At 41.2% G+C, this 21,177-nt stretch overlaps 1 protein-coding gene across 1 annotated transcript in view; it reads left to right on the forward strand.

Moving 5' to 3' along the window:
- Positions 1–21,177, forward strand: part of SLC48A1 (solute carrier family 48 member 1) — a 225,707-nt gene that overhangs the window by 602 nt on the left and 203,928 nt on the right. The window lies entirely within an intron of this gene.

Raw genomic sequence — 21,177 nt, forward strand, 5'->3', positions numbered from 1 at the left:
GTATCTCACAGAAATAAAAAGCAAATATGTCTTGTTTTTGCAAGATGGGGATGACAATTGCCTGTGATGTTGCTAGAGTGTATGTAGTACTGTGTTAGCTCCTTTTGTTACCAAATGCTCAGTCCTAGCATGTAACCCTGCCCATAGTTACCCAAGGGATATTGCATTTAGGAGTCTGTCTGTTCTATTAATTCCCTTGTTGAGTCTGTGTTGTCTCTTGTCTATGTAAAAGCAAAGATTCTGGGTGACAGTAACTGGCTGTACAAATATCTTTACAATATCTGAGTGTTATGCTTATGCTTTAGAATGGGGACCTTCAGGGCATGGAATTAGCTGTATATAAACTGTCTAATATGAGACTATTGTTATGTATCTGGTAAGAGGAGCAGAGATAGTAGGGTTGTTTTGTCTGTAGCCAGATGCCAGATGCTGATTTTTTTGTAACAGACTTAAGTAAATTAGTAGGGTGTGTACCACATCTGTACTGATTGCTGTATAATGAAGAAAACTAGTTAAATTAAAGAAATGTGCTGTGCGTTCCCATCTCGTTTATCTTAACTATAAATAAATCTTGTCTTGACTCTCTGTACTCCTTTAAATGCAAAAGAAAACGACAAGTCAGGTGCATTGCTCTGATTCTTTGTTACTATACTTATTAATGACCAAGTACCAAAGTAGTTAGCTGTGCATTTTGGGGATTCATCCTTAAAGTAAACTTCTTTTGTACTCTAGTTTTTAAGGGTTCAGACATCAGCTTGTAGGATGGCACACACTGTGCAAAGAATTGCTGTCTTTTCATACCTGTGCAATCCAGAGTAAAAAGTCAGGAGACCATGTGTGGGGTTTAGGGAGATACCATCAGTGCATGCGTGGGGATGAGTAGATTTGAGGGAAATACCATTACTGCGCATAAATTCTTATGCAGATTTTGGTTTTCATACATTGTTTTCTGGGCAGAAATACTGATTTAAAACATGACAATTGCACATTCATGTTGCTATAACTTTGCTGTATAATCTATGAGAAGGTTAAAGACTCTTGGCTGACACAACAGTGCGTATATTTCTAGGTAATGATTCTGTTTTCTTATTATATTCCTAGAGGTATACAGACATAGAACTATACATACCTATTTATTTATACATGTACATAAACAGTAATATGTTAAGTGCAATCAGTTTGTACGAAAACTACTCAAATTAGAAATAACTGTTTTTCATACATCATATACAAACACAACACCAGAAATGTAAAACAAACAATGGCTACAATATTCCGGCCCACTACTGGAAATATTTACCCACAATGTAGCCTTAAAACTGTAGGTAAATCACAAACAACATTGCAGTAATGCACAAAGCTGTTTATTGAAACATAACCCTTGAGCATCATATGAATGGATAAATATCAGTAAAGAACACCTACAGTCATATAACGATTTTGAAAACTGTCAGCTCTTCAGAATGTAGGGTACAAACTGTGGTCAAGACCTAAGGTAGAACATGGTGCTTTGACCATGGATGCTGTGATACACAACATAATTGCCTGGAATACATACAATAAAGAGTCTCGGGTTTCCTTAGAAAACAGACTGTTTTGCAGTCAAATCATCGTAGTGGTTCAGATTGAATGTTTGAGGTCCATTGGGGTTGAAAGGACAACAACACTTTAAATGCATCATTTTCTGTTCCTGGAGTGTGTTTTCATCACTACAAAGTGATCCATACACTGCCACTGTGATTTTAAGTGTTGTTCCTCTTCCAACACATTTCTACACAAATTCTTCCTCGGTGCATGATGTATTGAATTTGAATGAAATTCTATAGTATTTTATTCAGTAATTTGCATCCCAGCTTTTAGATATTATTCACTATCATATTTAAAATTTTTAGCGCTCATGTGCCAAAGTGCTTGAATGGCAAGGGTGTTTGTCGCTCTTTTTTTCTTGATAAACCTATTGATTGCTGAGGTGCTCTTCTCTTTTACTGTGAACTGTCACTCACAGCTGAATTATTTTTCTCTCACTGGGGCTTAGAGTCCTTGAGGATTCAACCTCTTTTACTGCGTGGTATAAGGAGCTCCCTGTCTGACTGAGTATTAATCTTCGGCTCCCACCTTTGGCAAAGACGGATGAATTCATAGAGCATTGCAGCCTGTAGCTGTAACAGCACCTATTGTTCCCTGTAACTGCAGAATTGGATGTTTGTCGTGGTGGCTGTGACATTGTAGTACCAGTGGCTGTAATGCTGCAAATTGGTCTTAGCAGTGGGAAGACTGCATACTGCCTGCTCTCAGTGACTGTAATGCTGCACTCTGGGCCCTGCAATAGTAACAATGCATACTGCTCCTAAAGGTAACACTGGATACTGCTACCAGTTGGTGTCCCATGCTTTTGGCAATCACTGTAGTACCATATGCTGTTCCACATTCATTAATGCATGCCTGGTTCCATAACCAATGGTAGTCGGCATCCTGTGGATCTAATTACATGTAACTGCTGTCAAGCCAAGCATAGGGCAGCTTTGTTATCTGTGCCATATACTAAACCAGTGAATATGACATAGCAAATATCTAAAGTAGTAGTTATGAATAGTGGATGTACCGAACAGTTAGTCATTACCTGGCAAAGGGTACATCAGTATGCTAAATCTTTACAAAATTATTTCTTGTAAACTGGGTGGCACAATGGTACAGAGCTGTTAGCATGAAGATGTCCTGACCTTGCAGTGCTTGCTTCTCCAGTTCTCACTGGGGATGGTTGTTGTGTGACATCTGTGTGCTCTCTCTATGTCTGTGTCATTTTTGTGCCCAGTGCTTCTGTTTGCTCCCCTATTACAAGGACATGATGTAGGTAAACTGACAACCCCCAATTTGCCCATAGGTGTGCTTGCCATGTCTGAATGTGGACGTGTCTGCATGCTGTGATACACTTGTGCTACATTCAGCATTAGTCTTTATACCTTGTGCCCGAGTGCCAGAATATAGCCCATCTCCCTCATGATGTTAAACTGGCAACTGGAGAAGGAGTGAATCCATTTGTTAGAAACTTTTCATCTTTTGCCAGTCATTGTTTATGTGACAGTTGTCTTTTAGAATGACATGAAAAAACAGGCAATGCAGTCTTAACGTTGGCAATACACTCAGTGGCAAGAGTACTACAAAAATATGATTGGGGACAGCTTCTTCAGATCATCAAATAAAATGTTTAATTTACTGCTGATGAAAAAAAATGACCACAGTGTCTTTAAAAATTGAATATCTCACAACACATACATACACAATGTTAACACAGACTGATTACTTTTTTTCACTGCTTTGTGTAAGACCCTTGCGACTTCTAGCCAGTCATTTATTTGTTTGTTTATTTAAAGAGATAATTAACTAGGTAAGATGGTTAATTCAGGGATCCTTTTTAGCCACATCCTGGATGTTAGTTATGATGTTCATTGATGACCTACTTTAGTCTGATCTGCCTAACATTGTAAATGTGAGTGGACTGAGAGACGATATCTGAATGCAAACACTGGAGTAAACGTGTGCAGTCTGTCACCTGCAATAAGGAACTAATCATAAGGAAGTAAAGCATGTCACTGCACTGCAATTCCTCCACGTAAATATCACCATAGACAAAATCCCATACTATACCCTAGCCAGCTACAGGTCACCCTCAGTGTTCCAGAAAGTTCACAATGCATACTTGGACCTCCCATCCTTAGTCCCACTGGAGACACCCTACTCATGGGAGTCTTAATTACTCCTGTATGGACTGGGAATCCTACATGGCCTCAAATCTACAGGCACAGAGATTCCTGGACTTCGAAAATACAAACATCCTTGACCAAATATTGAATATGCCCACTAGAGGCTCTAACGTACTGGACCTCATGCTACCCACCCCTATGACTTGTCCTTCCTCGTAAGATCCAACCATAAAACTTCTCCTTCAAAATCAATGCTGTAATCCTATTAAAACCAGTAACAGTTAGGAACTATTCCAAGTCAAATTGCCGGTTATTAAGTGATGGTTTGTCAAAATTCAATGCCCCTCCAGACCCTGGGAACACATCAGCCTATGCAGAATTGCTCTGAGAAATTCTGTGCAACCATGTCAATGGCTGCATAAAGGCTGCTGTACCTACCAGAATTAAGACAAAAGCTAGCCCCGGAAACAAACCACCCTGGTGGCATCCCAAGTTAAACAGAATTTGCATCAAGTAGAAAAAAAATATGGCAAAAGTCAGGAAAGTAGTTCCCATAAATATACTTTCTCATCAAAGTAAATAGGCAAATATAGCCAAATTTGAGGTTGATATCCTCCCAGGTGAAAGATAACCATAGGACCTTCTACAGCTGTGTCAGAAACCTCAAGGGAAACACACAGCAAATTTTTGAACTGGTGGTTAATGGTGCCAGATTTATTGAGACTGCCGATATAGCAAACTTGTTAACAGACATATTCAGTTCCAACTTTAGACCTACCCCCTACCATCCCCCTAATAATACCGTTAGACATAATCCCTCCAGTTTTAACTAAGGAGCATGTACTGGCTGAACCCACTAAAGCCAAGAACATGGCCTCAATGGGCCCAGATAACTTCTCATAATGCCTTCTAAGTAGTCTAAAGTATGACTTATCAGGACCTCTGGAGACATTACTTAACTATAGGCTTAACACAGGCTTTGGAGGACTGTGATAGTCATCAAGGGAGGACCTTTAACAGATTCTGGAAACTGCAGACCCATAAGTCTGACTAGTTGTATTTTCAAAGCTATGGAAAGATTATCAACAAGGACATAGGAGACCTCCAGACACTAGATCCATCCCAGTTTGGCGTTGTCAAAGGAAGGTCATGCTTACTGAATCTGGTGGACTTCTCTGAAAAGGTCTTTCGGGAAAATGGTGCATACTGCCTACCAAGATCTGGCTAATTTGTTACACTAGTCCACTCTGGCATTGTCAACAGACTAACAGAACTAGATAAAAACCCTTTATAACACGATGGACAGCTAGTTGGTTCACTGATAGGACCCATGAGGTTAGAATTAGTGGGGCCACCTCCACAGTGAGGCTGGTCACCAGTGATCTCTCCCAGGATTCTTTACTAGCTCACTCCTCTTTGGCATGTACTTCTTGGATGCTAAAGCCAATTGTCAAAATCCTCTCACTAACCAAGTTCGCAGATGATTGCAAACTGGGAGAAGTCATTGAATCCATCCAAAACAACCACATATTTAAGGAAGGTAAAATACAGATTAATGCTTGGTGCAAAGCCATGACTTAAAACTCCATTTGCTTTATAGTACCCTTTGGGAAGTCTGCCACCCCTGGAAACTACATCATCAGTAAAACATCCTTAAAAACTGATTCACTAGTCAAGGATCTGGGAACTCATGTAGAAAATAAGCTAGCCTTCGACAAACATGTGTCCAAGTTAGTCAGAAAAGCCTTCTATGTTGCTCATCTTTTAAGCAAGGGTATGGCATGTAGGTCCAGAGAGGTCATCATACCACAAACTTGGCCCACATCAGGCCCATCATATACTATAATGCCACCTTTGGTATGTACCTGACCACACACATGCAGCAACTGGAACTTCCACAAAGTATCCTTACAAAAAGGATTATACAGAGTAAACACAGTATCCTTTGTTGGTGACCTCAAAGCCCTGTCTCGTTACTCTGTATCATAAACACAGTATCCTTTGTTGGTCACCTCAAAGCCCTGTCTCGTTACTCTGTATCATAAACACAGTATCCTTTGTTGGTCACCTCAAAGCCCTGTCTCGTTACTCTGTATCATAAACACAGTATCCTTTGTTGGTCACCTCAAAGCCCTGTCTCATTACTCTGTATCATAAACACAGTATCCTTTGTTGGTCACCTCAAAGCCCTGTCTCGTTACTCTGTATCATAAACACAGTATCCTTTGTTGGTCACCTCAAAGCCCTGTCTCGTTACTCTGTATCATAAACACAGTATCCTTTGTTGGTCACCTCAAAGCCCTGTCTCGTTACTCTGTATCATAAACACAGTATCCTTTGTTGGTCACCTCAAAGCCCTGTCTCGTTACTCTGTATCATAAACACAGTATCCTTTGTTGGTCACCTCAAAGCCCTGTCTCGTTACTCTGTATCATAAACACAGTATCCTTTGTTGGTCACCTCTCGTTACTCTGTATCATAAACACAGTATCCTTTGTTGGTCACCTCAAAGCCCTGTCTCTTTACTCTGTATCATAAACACAGTATCCTTTGTTGGTTACCTCAAAGCCCTGTCTCGTTACTCTGTATCATAAACACAGTATCCTTTGTTGGTCACCTCAAAGCCCTGTCTCGTTACTCTGTATCATAAACACAGTATCCTTTGTTGGTCACCTCAAAGCCCTGACTCGTTACTCTGTATCATAAACACAGTATCCTTTGTTGGTCACCTCAATGCCCTGTCTCTTTACTCTGTATCATAAACACAGTATCCTTTGTTGGTCACCTCAAAGCCCTGTCTCGTTACTCTGTATCATACAGACTTCTCAGAGGTGAGCTTTGCCTGGCATACAAGGCATCCTCTGTGTTTTAATGAATCTTTTGCACATCCACAAAACAAATAGCATCAGAACTAGTAGACGAAAAGCCCTCAATTTTGCTTGCAACTTAACTAGGACATGTTAGAAAGACAGGTTTCTCAGAAAATTCTCATTCTCCCAAACAGGCTCCCCATCCATGTGAAGCAGAGTTCCTCCCTCTCCCTATTTAAGGGCAACTTGGTCCAATGAATGGGTAACTGGAAATTCATCTCTGGTCTGGCTGCTATGTCTGTGATGGACAGAGGCAGTCAGTAAATCACCCCATATAAATCAAATATAAATTAAATTTGCGTGCCTCATCTGGGTTGCACAGCTTGGCTTTTAAGGGCCTTAGTGGTCATTAACCTAGTATACAGCTATGAACTGTAAGGAAAAGGGGCTCAGACTTTGCATGTGGCCATAGGTTAGCTACTGAATCTGGTCAATATACAGTGTTTCCAGCATTGCTAACACTTCTGAGGAGAAGCTGTCGGACTGCCATGTTCTTAATTCTCCTTTCTAGCATCCTGCTTTCCTTAAATGCTTCATTCAGGTACAAAACTTAAAATCTACTAGATGGTTAATGATATTTTTTGCCATGGCATAACCACAAGAGTTAAAATTCTTGCTGAGGAGCAGTGTTGTAATGATGTATTACTTCTGAAACAGAAACCAGTTAACACACACACTACACATTATTAGGGCCTGCATCAAATGAACACAAAATAAAAGGCATATGCACCCCATTTCCAACATATGTATGCAATGCTGCATAAAAAAACCTCCGTCCCACAAAGTCCTGCAGCCCCTAGTGTCAGCTTTAGCCTGATATGACATAACGACAATATACTGCAGCAACCGCTTAACCCTTAAGAAAAAAGTACCAGAAATGTGCATCATTTCCCAACATATACTTTACTAATGGAGGAAAAGATAACAAGAAGGTGATGTGTTGATGACCTTATCCCCAGACTAAGCACACATTTTCACAAAGTACTTTATTTCATTCTGACATACATACAGAGTAGGGCAGAGATCAGCAACAGGGCACAATGGTTGGCAGTGTTGAAATGCTGTGACTCCTAATACTGGGTTCCAAAACAATTAAAAAAAATGTAGGAGAAGAGTGAATGTCAAACATAGCTATTCTCCATTAAACTTGTTTTTTGTTGGGGGTTCAAGCCTCCCACATCCCTTGAACCTATTTATACTAACTCCTAGATTGCCACACCTCAGAAAAAAAGGAAATATTTTGAGAAATGGCAATCTTGGAGTCCAGATTTTTGGTCATTCAGTCTTCACATTTTGGGACTCTGCATTGTGAGTCCCAACATTTCAAATACATACCTCTTAGAGATTTATTGAAATATCACCTAAAACAAATGACAATTGTTCAGAAGACATGCAACTCATATGTCTCAGTATTATTTCTGATTCACCAGTATTTTCTGTGACTGATAATCACAGCAACATGTTTACATTCACCCATAAGTTATCAAACAGTTCTTTAGGTGTAACTGACCACTTAACCTTACAATATAGTAGGCAGTCATTGTCCAGATTGACTTTACAAATTATATGCAGCACTTGGTGCATTGCAAGTTACCCCAGGCCCTTCCAACATGCACAGGAAATATATTGCAACTTCCAGTTTCTGTATGCCGTTTCACAACTGCACCTTATGGGAAGTAGCTTGCTGTTCTACAGCCTCCAAGACTTGTACTTCTTTTCTTTAATAATGGTCAGTGTAAGTTTTTCGTATTGCAACAGCTGTCAGACTTCTTCACACAATTGAAATTAACCCAACAAAGCCCTTAAATACTCAGTATGCATTACATATCATGAAAGTAAGCAGTGGTACATGTTGGGGCACATGTTGAACAGGCCCTTTACCATCCATAGACTTAGGCTGTTCAGAGACAAGGGTCCACCAGCTTGTTCAGTGTAGAGCCCACCTCATGTGTTTTTTTTTTTTTTTTTTTTTTTTTTTGTTACAATGATTTATATGAAGTGTGTTTTAAAGCTTATTTTTTCATGTCTTTGGTAGCCAATCAGACTGCTTGGCTTTCTGAAGTCATTTCATAAGGGGCCTTATTTTGTTCCTCTTGCTTCTGTTGCAAGACCAACACCACCAGGCCATAGATATTACAATATGTCCTCCATGTTGCATAACATATACTAATTCTGGACTAAAATCACAATCCTCCGTCATCACAGACAAGAAAATAAGTTCTCAACAATGCTCCTAGCCCACAGCTAATGGGGTCTATTTCTGCATCATGTGCATGATTACAGTACATCCTACATGACCCCCTTACCCCCATTTTGTAAGTCGCATTTGTGTATTATTGCTGGGTGTAGAAGTTATTGAAGAACACTAAGGGACAGCATGTAGTATATGTAAACAACCTTCCATATATTTTGGGTTCAGTAGTGCTGACATTGATTTAATAACATGGCAAAAAATGCACTCAGAAAAAAATACAACAGATGTTTCTCCGTCTGTAACAATGTGTGTCATGTATGTGTCATGTATGTGTATATCCTAAGCAGACCTCTCAGTTGTACAGATTTTCAAAGAATGTCCAGATTTTTGCCTTATATTTTTGGTCCATTTTTCATAAAAGTGTGTTTTTTCTGACAAATCATTGGCAATGCAGTAAAGATTGAAGTCAGAAAATAATTACAGACATTTGAGTTTCAAACTTCATACCCCTCAGCAAAACCTGTTATTCTATCAACTTTCTAAGTTTGTAAGAACAGTATTTAAAAATTATCCATATTTTGGGGCATTTGTCCCCCCATTATTTATGGCTTTGTCCAGATTTTTTGCTCTAAGAGATATGTGATCCTAAGGTATTCACAGAAACTACTCTAACCAGTATGACCTGTTTAACTATGTGGGTGATACAGCACAGATTTATTTGTGCTATATTTATCTGGTTAAGTACTCATCACATTTTAATTTTCTGTGTTTCAGTTCTGCTGTACATTCATGTTCCTGCTCATACTGGTAAGTCCCTTAGCATATAATGGGATGTTGTTATCCACCTGTCACTGATTAACCAATTCTTTAATTCAGAGCTTTAATCAGCAGATTGTTACACAATACATAACTACTGCAGATCAGCAAAGGTGTATACAGCTTGAATGTGCCAAGTGTTAGAATATACACTTGTAAGCCATCAGCTCAAATTGAAGTATAAAAACAACAAACAGATTTCAGCGTAAGCAAGATAATAGGAAGTTACTAGGCTAAAGGCCCTAGGGCCCTTACAAGCCTAGCCAAGTTCTTACCCTTATTTCCACGATCAGCACCTATTGCTCCTGTCCGAGGGGGACACAGGTGGAACACCAGGGTGAATTTATGGTCACCCATCCAATCGTCCAGATTGCATTTGATGAGGGCCACTGAGGTGCTCTGTTTGACATGAAGTGGGAGTCTGTACCAAAGGTATGGTAACCTCAGGGAGACAAATCTGTCCCTCCAGCAGGTTTTTATTAATGTCATATACCAGATTAAGGTTTTTAGAATGAGTAACATGTGTACCATTTGACTTTCGGATATGAAGAATTTCCAATAATGCAGGATCAGAGATTGCCTTATAAGCCAGGCAGAAATCACCTCTGAGTAGTCTATGTGAAAGAGAATAAAGTGACAGTGATTTCAGATGATCCCCATAGGACAGATGGTGAAGACCTTGAATTTTTCCTGTGAGGAACCTTTGTGGTTTCTCCAATTGCTGCAGGTGCTTAGAAAGGTACTTACCAAAATGGACGTTGTACTCCATTATTGGCCTGATGAAGGAAGAGTACAGGGAGGTTATAATTTCTTTTTTTCTGGAGGTGATGCCCTTATCTATGAGATGAGCAGTGTAAAATGCCCTTCTTACCACTGTAGAGACATGGTGGTCAAAGGTAAAGTTGCTGGCAACCTGTCTGCCCAGGTCAGCCACCACTGAGTGCATACTTAAGGTGTTCATAGGTTCATAGGTTCGTACTAGGCTATCTGCCCTAGGGCATTTATAAGCCTAGCCAGAGTGTATGTGGCTTACACCACCCCTTAGGATGAGAATACTATGCCCTTTTAGGGTTTAGTTTACTATGCCTCTGTCTAGTAGTGACACAGAGATGACCCCTGGGGTAAACCTACGATCTCCCATCCACTCGTCGAGATTTCTCTTGAATAGAGTCAGTGAGGGGCTCTGCCTAACATGGACTGGGATTCTGTTCCAGGGTGTAGGGAGCCTCTGGGTTATGAATCTGTCCCTCCAGCATGTTCTATTTATTTCTGTGAGGTTTAAGTCACTTGTTCTCGTGGCTCTGATGGATGTGGATTTTCTGAGGTGGAGCATGTCCATTAATTCGGGATTGGACATGGCCTTGTACGTCAGGCACAGATCACCTCTGAGTAGGCGGTATGCAACTGAATAGAGCTGGAGTTTTTTCAGTCGGGCAGCATATGACATATGTTTAAGACCCTTTATCCTCTTGGTGAGGAACTTTTGGGGTCTTTCCAACTGTTGCAGGTGTCGGGTGAGATACATCCCAAATGGGGCATTGTACTCAATCATTGGCCTGATAAGAGAAGAGTACAGGGGCACAATGACCTCTCTTGATCTAGATGTGAAACCCTTCATGATAAGGTGGGCAATATAGAAGGTCTTCCTAACCACTTTGTTAATGTGAGTGTCAAATGAGAGGTTACTGTCAACCTGGGTCCCTAGGTCCCTGATTACCTCTTCCGTACTTAATGGATTACCGTCTATGTGGTAATTTGTCGGTACCTTGTTTTTCCCAAAGGGTATGACTATACATTTTTTGGCATTCAGCTTAAGGCCATGGCTCTGGCACCAATTATCCATTTCTATTAGGCCTTTCTGAAGGATGTTTGTGTCCGCTGGAGTATCAATTATGGCGCCCAGTTTGCAGTCATCTGCGAACTTTGTCAGCCACAATCCTCCTATGTTTGCCTGTACCTCGGAAAAATAAATGCCGAACAAGAGGGGTCCCAGGACTGAGCCCTGTGGGACACCGCTTGTGACTGGCTTAGAGTCTGACATAGCTCCAGCAACTCTGACCCTGTGGGTTCTGTCCTTGAGCCAGTTTGCAACCCATCTTGTGACATATGGGTTTACATTTAAGCTGGTGAGTTTGTCTATGATGCCCGAGTGGGGTATTGTGTCAAAGGCTTTTGCAAGGTCAAGGTAGGCTGTGTGAACTGCCTTACCCTCATCAATGGCCTTAGTGACTGTTTCAAAAAAGTCGACCAAGTTCAAAAGGCAGGATCTGCCCTTGACAAAGCCAAATTGGGTAGGATCCAATGTCTGTAGGTCCCCAATGTCTTTGTTTATGAGTTCCATAATGATCCTCTCCATAGCTTTGCAGACCAGGCTCGTCAAGCTTATGGGATGGTAATTTCCAGGGTCCGTAGAAGCACCGCCTTTGTGAAGTGGGACCACTGTTGCCATATGCCACTCTTTGGGTACGTATCCTGTAGTAAGGCTAAGATTAAACAGCAGCCTTATTGGTGGGTTTAGTTCCTCTTGGAGTTCATGTAGCACACAGCCCGGGACACCATCCGGTCCCATTGATGCTGTGTTTTTAGCTTTAGAGAGGGTGGCTCTCACCTGGGCATCTGAGATGTTAGGGAGGCTACACTCTGCTGGGATAGTTATTTCTCCTTTTGGGGGGGGGGGGAATTTGCACTGAACCTGTCTGCCAGAATGTTGGCAATGTCAGTGGGTTCAGTGTATTTTGTGTCATTTTGGACTAACTCTGAGCATATCTGGGAGTTTCCACCCAGGTTTCTAACATAGCTAAAGAAGGCCTTGTGATTGTCTTTTGCGATTTTTCTCTCAAAGTTGGCCTTGGATGATTTTATGAGTGATCGTAGTTTTTGCTAGTACTGATCAGAGATGCCTTCCCTTTTAGGGATTTTGCTCTGTCATGTAGTAGCTTCCTCCTCCTGTTGTAAAGTTTGTTTATGGCTGGGGTCCACCAGACCGGGCGCCTGCCTTTGGGGAATGGGCCTTGGTTTTATTTGGGATTGCATGATCCATGCATTCTTGAAGGTGCCCATAGAAGGCATTTGCAAAGGATTCAGCAGTGTGGGTTGTGGTTTCTACTGGCCCAGGGGCCTTGAAAGATACCACTTCAGTCTTAAGAAGTGTGAAGTTTGCTTTTGAGAAGTTCTTCACTGTGGTCTTTTGTGCAGGGGTGGGGCGGGATGTGGATTTCCAATGAGAGTAATTTATGGTCTGATCTTACCAAAGAGGGATGTACTTCGGTGTGGAGCATTTTGTCCCCATGTTTGTGATGATCAGGTCTAGTATATTGTCTCCTCTTGTGGGAATGGTGACTAGTTGTTCCATTGCATTTGAGTTTATGAATTCTAGGAACCTTTGGGCTAAGGTGTTGGGGCTTGAGTAATGTTCCCAGTCTATGTTTGGGTAGTTGAAGTCTCCCAAAATGATGGTATTTGGAGAGACATTCATACTCTCCAGTGTCTTCAGGAAGGCTGTGTGGGGTTCCTGAGTTTGAGAGGGTGGTCTGTAGCATGCTACAAACTGTAAGACAGTTTTGCCTATGGTTAGTTGCACCTGGATAGTCTCCGATGCTTCGTGCGTTGCCACTAACCTGGAGGTGTGGGTATCTTTGATTAAAACGGATATTCCCCCTCCTTTTGTGGTTCGGTCCAAGTTTTGGGGCCGGAAAGCATGATATGAGGTAAAACCTGATAGTGCTGGGGTGCTCTCAGGAGCCTTGAACCAGGTTTCAGTCACTGCACAGACATCGATGTTCTCCATACTGAGGAGGGCTTCGAGGGCATGCATCTTGAGGTTTAGACTTCTGGCATTGAGCTATTGATGTGGTAGTTAGCAGGAACATCAGTATTACCAAAAGGAATGATAATACATTTTTTTGCATTGAGTTTAAGGCCATGACTTTGGCACCAATCATTTGTTTGTGTAAGACCCTGTTGTAGGATGTTGACATCATTTGGAGATTCTATGACCGCTCCCAGTTTGCAGTCATCAGCAAACTTTGTCAGCCACAGACCTTTGATTTTTGCTTGTTCTTTGGAGAAATAGATTCCAAGCAGTAGAGGTCCCAGGACTGATCTCTGTAGAGGTCCCAGGACTGATCCCTGTAGAACACCACTGGTTACAGGTCTGCTGTTGGAGGTGGATTCCCCTATCAGTGAACCAGTTAGCGACTCATCTAACTATATAAGGGTTAATGCCTAGTTGGGTGAGTTGGTCAATAAAGACAGAGTTGGAGGTAGTGTCAAATGCCTTGGCTAAGTCCAGGCAAGCTGTATGCACAGATTTCTCCTCATCCAGGGCCTTGGTGACTGTCTCGAAGAAGTCCACCATGTTTAACAGGCATGATCTCCCTTTGACAAATCCAAACTGAGTAGGGTCAAGTGTCTGGAGATTACCTATATCTTTGTTAATAATGTCCATGATGATTTGCTCCATTGCCCTACAGATAAGGCTAGTTAGGCTTATAGGTCTATAGTTCCTGGGGTCAGTGGAAGCACCACCTTTGCGCAACTGAATAACGGTGGCTGTTTTACATTCAGCTGGTACAAAGCCAGTGCTTAGACTATGACTGAAAAAAGTACCAACGGTGTTGCTAATTCATGTTGGAGCCCATGTAGAGCACAGGCTGGAACATTATCAGGTCCCATAGATGCTGTATTTTTGGCCTTAGAGAGGGCATTTACGACCTGTTCTTTAGAGATACAAGGTAGGGGACAGGTAGTAGGGGACAGGTGGTAGGGATGTCATGGGGTACGTGTGGCGGGGACAGCGCAGTGAAGTTTTCACAGAACCTGTCGGACAACGGGTTAGCCAAGTCCACAGGCTCAATATATGTGGTATCATTAACTACCAGTTCAGCACAAATATGGTCTTTTCCTTTTAGGTTATGGATGTAACTATAGAATGCCTTGTAGTTGTCATTTGTTGAGGAAGCTAATTTGGGCTCGTAGTTTGCTTTGGAGGACTTCACAAGAAATCATATTTACTTGTTTAAGCTGAGGAGGAAGTATTTCAAGTTTAGGAGGGCTTGCTCCCTCTTACTCTTAGACAGCAATTTCTTCCTCTTATTGTAAAGCCTGTTAATGGCAGTTGTCCAGCAAGCAGGTTTCCTCTTCCTTGAGGTGCTTGTTTTGGTCCTATCTGGTACGGCCAAGTCAATACAGTTATACAGGTGTTTGTAGAAAACATTGGTGTAGAGCTTGGCATAACGTCAGTTCCATCTGAGGGAAGAGGTGCAGTGAAGCCTTTTATACCATTTCGTAAGAGGTTATAATCTGCTTTGGAGAAGTTTTTTAGTTTAGTTGCTGCTAGGGGTGTGTGGGGGGGGGGGGAGTTAGATTGTGATAGTTACTTCGAATGAGACCAATTTGTGGCCAGATCTCACCAGGGAGGACCTCACAGTGGTGGTGCTGCAGTGGTCCTCCATATTGGTGAGCACCAGATCCAGGATGTTGGCAGCCCTTGTGGGGGTGTCAACCATCTGGTCCAGGGCATTGGAGTTAACGATCTCAAGGAACCTTTGGGCAAATGAGTTTGAGCATGAGTAATTTACCCAGTCAATAGATGGGTACTTAGTCACCCAAAACCATGGTGTTTTGATGTATCTTGATAGACTCAAGTAGATGCAAATAGGCAGAGTGGGTGTCTTGATTCATGGAGGTGGTCCTGTAGAAGGGAATGACTTGAATAGGTGTCCTGCCAACAGTTAATTGCAGCTGAAGTGTCTCCAGGGTGTCATACTGTTTAACCAATCTGGAGGTGTATTTATCTTTAATGAATATTGATACACTGTCTCCTGTAGTTTTCATACCTTCAGTTTGAGGTCTGAACGTGTTGAAGGAGGTGTAACATGGTATGGCTGGAGTGCTCTCCACAGCCCTGAACCATGTCTCTGTGACTGCACAAATGTCTTTGTCTTCCAAGGTGAGGACAGTTTCCACTGAGTGCAGTTTTGTGTTTGACTCCCAGCATAACCTTGAGGTTGATTTTAGATGGAGTTTTTATGCTGGGAATTTTGTTGTTGAGACACTGCCTAAAAAAGGCACTATGGGGCTGGCAAGAGCCTTACCCAGTAGCTGAAATCCCAGGGCTGACAGATGAAGACCATCTCTGGCAAAGCACTGAAGTCTGTCGATCATGTCATCCCAGGCTGACAGACAGTGGATCCCCTTAAAATGACACCAGAAGGTAAGCCAATTATTGAAGTCAATCATTTTCTGTTTGTAGTGAGGCGTTATCCTAGGTGAAGGTAAAATGCTCCTTAAGGCTAAGGACATACCTGCCTGAGACACACAGTCAGAGAGCTCAGTCATGTCTCTCTTCATATATTCCAGAGAGGTACATATTGTTGAGAGACTTGAGTGCATGTGTGATATGGCATATCCTGGCACCTGACAGGCAGCTGACCATGACTTTTTCCTTATCCAGCCTGGTGAGAGGGAAGTCACTGTGTCTGACGATGGAATCACCTATGACGAATATGTTTGATTTTGTGTTTTACCTTAAGGGTTTGACTGGTGAGACACTGGTGCATCAGCTATTGTGTGTAATGTGTTCTGCAGAGGAAGTATTTTGTGTAGCGTTTTGGAGGTCTTTGGTGTTTAGGTAGGTTTCTGGTGAAGACCTCCGCATATGTAGGTATGTGTGATGTAGGTTTGGCTGGAGTAGGAGGTGAGGTGTGTATGCTGTCAACCCACTCATTGTCATATGTATATCAACATTTCCTTTGCTCAGTTCTATCACATGCTGTAAAAGCAAGCAAAAACAGATTAACTTGGTAGGTAAAGCAAATTGAGGTAGCTGTTCTTAAAGCTGAAAGGAGTTTTCTTGCACCTGTTTAAGTTGTATACACAGTTTTGTGCAGGTAAGCAACTGATAATTATATGACTGGTGTTTATAAATGCCAAGTTAGCAGCAAACCAGTTACCATGGCTACTGTCATGCTTTTAGGCTGTCTCTGCTTTACTCTTTGTCTATGTATGCAGTTAGCAGAAGCCATGTCCATTTCCAAGAATGGTGGAATAACCACACGTGCGTGTGTGTGTGTGTGGTCATTTCTGGGATAGTATTATGGATTTTGCAATTGTAAATACTCTCCTTGGGGGTCTTGTAGGCAGTCTTCTTTCACAGCGGCTTGAAGTTGACCAAATGCAAATATCCGTGTCGTAAGGTGTCATGCATAACTTTTCATTTTCTGTCTGCTCTAACACCCTACACACACACACACACACACACACACACACACACACACACACACACATTGCACATGTCTAGAACTTGGTCAAACATCTAGCCTCTAAGCTCCAACAGAGTATTTGTACTTTGAAATCTAAATCCTGGCCATGGGTTTATCTTTACATCAAACAAATTGCTTTTGAATAATAGTTATTCAACCATCCTCTCAAGATTCCACAGAAATCTGATTTGTCCTTTAGAAAAGCAATGGTCCTCCTGAACTCACAGCTTTTATTGCTGACATGTCCCACTGGTGACAAGTCAACATGCATCTATACAGGTCTCACACCCACTGAAGCTCCCGGTGGTAAAGGGAAAGGGATTATCTCCTTTTCACCATGTTTTAAAAGGTCTTTGTAAGTACAGAAAGTCTAAACCTAGCTGATAGTGATATATATATATATATATATATATATATATATATATATATATATATATATATATATATATATACAGACAGATACACAAAACTGCATAACAGAGAGAGAGAGAGAGAGAGAGAGAGAGAGAGACCAAGAACATTATGTAGAGAAATGTGCAAACCTGGCATTAAAGCAACACATAACTAGGCATGCCTAAATATTCATTTGTAAAGTTTCTGACATGTGGACGTGTGCATTCATGCACGCATGCATGCAAACACACACACACACACACACACACACACGTACATACCCAAACACAGTGTATTGTTAGGGATAAAGAATTAAAAACATTTGCATGCATGCACTGTATGGCAGAATAGACATTCTACTTTTTGAATCCTGCTAAACAATGCACTCAAGACTGCATGTATGCATGCATGTGCAGAAAAATTGAAAACACAGAAAGTCATTTACATGCTGCTTTATGAAGGTCTAAAAATCCAGGTACAAATACAGATACATGAGTTTACATAGCTTGTGTGTGTAAACATATCACTTAACTAATAACATATGTATAATGGGTGTGTGTGTGTGTCCGAGCATGCATGTGTTATATATATACACTTAACAAAACAGGTGTGTATGCATACCTATGCACACACCTATACACACACACACATACACACGGGTGTATGTGTATCACTTAGCTGAATGTTAAAATCATTGATTTAATATATATATATATATATATATATATATATATATATATATATATATATATATATATACACATATACACACGTGTATGTATATATATATATATATATATATATATATATATATATATATGGATCTACTTTGACCCGGCAAATTTACGTTTCACCGAATCGTAAATTCGCAAACTCACTTAACGCAAAAGTGCATTTTTTTGAAAATGCACTTTCATGTAAAAAAAAAAAAAAAAAAAACGAAAACCTAAACCAATAAAAAAAAAGAAACGCAGTAAACACAATTATGCAGGGGGCAAGTCCCCTGCACCCCCACTCTCCCTATTTTAATATTCTCACTTCAAGATCATATGTGTATGCATGTGTGTGTGTATTTGTGTGTATGTATGTATGTGTGTATATATATATATATATATATATATATATATACACACACACACACACACACACACACACACACACACACACACACACATATATATGGATGTACTTTGATCCAGCAAATTTACGTTTCACCGAAATGTAAATTCACAAACTCAACGCGAAAGTGCATTTTTTTGAAAATGCACTACAGTGGGGAAAAGGGAATATTCCCTTATCCCCACTGTACTAGGATCTCAGCAATAGTTTGTTTAGTTGTACATCAACACTAAATGTTGATGTACAACTAAAGTAACATGCAAATTGCATGTTTTTATTTCATTTGTTTTTTTTTTAATTCTGTTTTTACACGAGAGTGTATGTTCGAAAAAATGCACTTTCGTGTAATTTAGTTCACAAAATTATGTTTTGATGAAAAGTAAATTCACTGGATCAAATGGGATCCAAATATATATATATATATATATATATATATATATATATATATATATAGCTATATCATTTGTAAACCGGGGCATCCCTGGGTGAGCCTAAGCAGGGGAGAAGCTGGTGTTTTAGGCATTAGTTAAGAAATGAGAAGGCCCACAGAGATTTGCCTCATAAGTCGAGCAATCTGTGAGTCATGACGTTGCTGAGTGGCCATTCGTTTTGTAGCAACTCATTCGCTCCACAAGGACTGCCTGCCAGGAATTGGGATTGTAATATCCGCTGCTTGATTCTTACAGTCACTTGGCATCTTCTTCTTCTTCTTTCGGCTTTTCCCGGTAAGGGGTCGCCACGGCGGATCACCTGTCCGCTCATGATTGGCAGTGGAGTTTTACGGTGTTGAGTTGCCAGCCTGGCACCCAACCTTCCACAGAAGGCACACACTCTCACACCTAGAGCCAATTTAGAGTGTCCAATCCACCTACAGCATGTCTTTGGGATGTAGGAGGAAACCGGAGCACCCGGTGGAAACCCACGTGACCACAGGGAGGACATGCAGACTCCGCACAGAAGGCACCCCAGCCGAGGATCGAACCGGAGAACCTCTTGCTGTGAGGCGGCAATGCTAACCACTGCAACACCATGGCTGACCTCTTACAGTCCCTTGGCATAAGGGGTAGAATATGATCACCCTTTGTGTGGTGATATGCCACACCATCACCTTGTTGTCCGAGTAGATGACAAAAAAGATCCAAGAAAAGGAATCCAGAAAGGCCAATCATGTGAGAATAACTGCCTGCATTTCTAGGACAGAGAAGTAGTGGCTGACCTCCCAAGAGGGTCAGAAAACAAGGCTCACTGGATCCATCTGATCATTGATTTGCCCCATCCCACCCTAGGAAAGACACATATATGGCGATGAAAGCTGCTGAATTGGATGCTGAAATGGGTTTCTGTAGGTCATTGTATCCTCAGTTGTCTATCAGTGCTGAATACTCTGACACCAAACATGATATTGACTCCACCAAACATGATATTGACTCCAACGCAGAGAAGGCTGACATGTACATTGGAATTAAGAGCACATTAGTTGGCAATGGTGCACAGAATATCAGCATCTGCAGTGCTGACACTGGCAACACCAGTGTAAGGCCACAACGGCCAGAAATCCGTACGTTGGTGATAATGGTGACAAAATCTACAACATTAGCAGAAGGTCCAGTGCTGTGAGAGGCCCCAAATGGGAAGGGGCAAAGAACTTGATTGCTGACACTGGACAAAAAGACTTTAATGCCATTGAAGGTGTCACTGGCATTGGACGTAGCTTGAGGGGGAAAACATGAAGTGCTTGTATTCAGGAGCAGATGGTTTAGAGGATGGGATGCCAACATGCCTGTCCTTAGTCCTAGTAATATTCTCAGTCATCGTGTCATAATTTATGTCAAGAAAGGCAGTACAGGGGTAGATGTGAGAATAACTGGCTTAGATGTTGCAGTTGCATGGTTGAAGTGCCTTTGTCATGAGAATCTTTAATTTATTGCTGGAAGCTTTACCTTTTCAAAAGACTGTTAGTAGCCATCACATCAGTTTTAGTCATGCAGAGAGATATGGTCTGAAGCTCTGGAGAGATTTAACATGACTTCATCTGCTCTTTTCTAGAAGCTTCTGGCTTTGTAATGAGGGAAGTCATGGGTCATTTGGGTGAAGAGACAGAAGAGGAGCAGGAGGATTCTTCTGAATCAGATCAGACAAAAAAGAATATTTCTATTAAAGTAATTTTGTGGATTTTCTTCTTAATCTAGAGAGCTGAACAGTTCAAGCCCCTGCGAAGGGCAGAAACACTAGGGACCAACGTAGGCTTTACCCAGGCAATAAGATGATGGCTGTGCTTGTTGACTGAAAGCAATGTTCCAGCCACAGACACACTGAAGGAAGGAGTGCTTTCACATCTTTGAAATTTAAGCATGGCCTAGGTCAAAAGAAGAGGAGAAGGACAAATGGATTTTTATGGGAAATCCCCATTACAGACTGTGGAAAAAGATAACCAGATGATAGGAACTATCAGAAGGAATAAAAAAAAAGTGTTTTGCTTACAAATTTAAAAATATTCAGTCAAAAAAAGCAACATATGCAGCATTGGGTCACTTATCTCTACCTCAATGAAATACATCAAAGAAAGCCTATTGAAACAGGGCACCTGTGTGATGGGAAAGGGTGAAGATTTTCAGAAGCTTGGTAATGTTTAAAGTTTTGACAGTTGATGCTAATGCCTATTGTATTAGCCTGATGTCTTATTTTACAAAGTAGAAGTCAACTGTGTGTTTGACAGTGACCTTCACGACATAAAGTCTGGGAAGTGCAGAATGTATGAATAGAAAGTCTGTTTATGACTGTGACCATTTCACAGGTCAACACATAAAATGATCCTCAGATGT

This window comes from Protopterus annectens, chromosome 9.part0 (assembly GCF_019279795.1).
Source record: "Protopterus annectens isolate FY-2018-M chromosome 9.part0, PAN1.0, whole genome shotgun sequence".
Lineage (NCBI taxonomy): Eukaryota > Metazoa > Chordata > Ceratodontiformes > Protopteridae > Protopterus > Protopterus annectens.